The sequence below is a fragment of the Moschus berezovskii genome, chromosome 4, assembly GCF_049115385.1.
Source record: "Moschus berezovskii isolate FMDL1 chromosome 4, NW_MosBer_1.0, whole genome shotgun sequence".
Taxonomy (NCBI): Eukaryota; Metazoa; Chordata; class Mammalia; order Artiodactyla; family Moschidae; genus Moschus; species Moschus berezovskii.
Window position 1 is genome coordinate 121,085,335 of NC_142463.1, and position 2,477 is coordinate 121,087,811.

General features: G+C 39.9%; 1 pseudogene; it reads right to left on the minus strand.

The window, feature by feature from the left end:
- Positions 1-505: 505 nt before the first annotated feature.
- LOC129541523 (eukaryotic initiation factor 4A-II pseudogene) lies at positions 506-2,166 on the minus strand (annotated as a pseudogene).
- Positions 2,167-2,477: the final 311 nt, after the last annotated feature.

The window sequence follows — 2,477 nt, forward strand, 5'->3', positions numbered from 1 at the left end:
CCATTCAACTTTGGCTTCTTCAGTGTTCCTGGTTGGGCATAGGCTTAGATTACTGTAATATTGAATGGTTTGCCTTGGAAACGAACAGATATCATTCTGTCATTTTTAAGATTGCATCCAAGTACTGCATTTCGGACTCTTTTGTTGACCATGATGGCTACTCCACTTCTTCTAAGGGATTCCTGCCCACAGTAGTAGATATAATGGTCACCTGAGTTAAATTCACCCATTCCAGTCCATTTTAATTCACTGATTCCTAGAATGTCTACGTTCACTCTTTTTTTTTTTTTTAAAGTGAATATACAATTTATTTAACATTCAAACTTCATTAAGACATGTGCAATATGGCAATTTTACTGGGGGTTTAACCCTACCTAGGATGATTGCTTGCTGGGGCTTAGCAACAGGGTCCAGTTCACACTTAGCACTAATTAAATGCTTTATTGAATAAATATAATACCAAACAAAATGCATTCAAATGCTAAAAAAAAATCAATTTTAAAGGCCATTCTATTCAGGCTAATGGCAAACACAATAAAGGCAGATATGCTAGTTTAACATAATTGGCTGATTTTATACAGCACTTATATCTTTTAGTCCACAAGTATATTATTAAATGATAGAGAACATCTAATACAACCATTTCTACAGAACTAGGAAATAAATTTCTAAGAAAGAAAGATTTTACAGACCCCATCTTTTATACCCACCCCAACAGTCTAACTCTAAAGAGGATAAAGCCAATGACTTTTCTCACAACAGCTCACGACTAATGTCGCTTTGCTATCAAAATCTGTATTTCTGATCCGTTATGAGCATCGAGACAAGATTCAAATATTCCCAAAGAAAGAAGCACAATGCACGTTGTGATCGCCTATTCAGCAACAGCGAGCACTGCATTCAAAACTATCTCATCCCAGGAATTAAATAAGGTCGGCCACATTCATTGGCATTTCCTCCACTGTAGTATTGTAGAAAGTCTCAATGTCACGCAGAATCCTCTTGTCTTCTTCAGTAACAAAGTTTATAGCCACACCTTTCCTCCCAAATCGACCCCCTCTGCCAATTCTGTGAATATAGTTTTCACGATTGGTAGGTAGATCATAGTTTATAACCAATGACACTTGTTGCACATCAATTCCACGAGTCAACAAGTCAGTAGTGATCAGAACATGGCTTGACCCTGATCGGAATTCCCTCATGATAACATCTCTTTCTTTCTGGTCCATGTCACCATGCAGGGCAGAAACTGTGAAGTCCCTGGCATGCATTTTCTCTGTGAGCCAGTCCACCTTGCACCTTGTATTAAGAAAAATAACAGCCTGTGTAATTGTCAGTGTCTCGTACAAGTCACAAAGTGTATCCAACTTCCATTCCTCTCTTTCAACATTAATATAAAACTGTTTGATTCCTTCAAGGGTCAATTCTTCCTTTTTCACCAAAATTCGAATTGGATCTCTCATGAATTTTTTGGTCACTTCCAACACATCCGTTGGCATTGTGGCAGAAAGCAACACCACCTGAATACTAGTATTTAATTTTTGGAAAATCTCACAGATTTGATCCTTAAACCCTCGGCTCAGCATTTCATCTGCTTCATCCAAAACGAACATTTTGATCCATTTTGGAGAAAGATATCTCCTGTTTAACATATCAAACACTCTCCCTGGTGTTCCAACAACAATGTGTGGTGCTTCAGCCTGCAGTTTTTGCATTTCATTTCGAACATTTGTTTCACCAATGCAGGCATGACAAGTTGCTCCCATATAATCTCCAAGTGCCAGAATTACCTTTTGGATCTGTTGAGCCAGTTCTCTGGTGGGGGCCAATACTAGTGCTTGGGTCTCCTTGAACTCAATCTCCAACTGTTGCAGGATGGAAATAGCAAATGTGGCTGTCTTGCCAGTACCTGACTGAGCTTGAGCAATCACATCATACCCTTTAATACATGGAATAATAGCTCTCTGCTGAATAGCTGATGGCTTCTCAAAACCATAAGCATAGATGCCCCAAAGAAGAGACTCCTTTAAGTTCATATCATCAAAGTTATCAACATTCTCATTCCAGTTGCTCTCGATGACACCATCGGGGTCCATTCCCTCTGGGCCGCCATGTTCTCTGTTATAATCCGCGGAGCCACCAGACATGATCCGAAGAGCCACTCAGTGCCGGACTGAAAAAACAAGCTACGTTCACTCTTGCCATCTCCTATTTGACCACTTCCAATTTGCCTTGATTCATGGACCTAACATTCCAGGTTCCTATGCAATATTGCTCTTTACAGCATCAGACCTTGCTTTATCACCAGTCAAATCCACAACTGGGTATTTGTTTTGCTCTGGCTCCATCCCTTCATTCTTTTTGGAGTTATTTCTCCACTGATCTCCAGCAGAATACTGGGCACCTACCGACCCGGGGAATTCCTCATTCAGTATCCTATCATTTTGTCTTTTGATACTGTTCATGGGGTTCTCAAG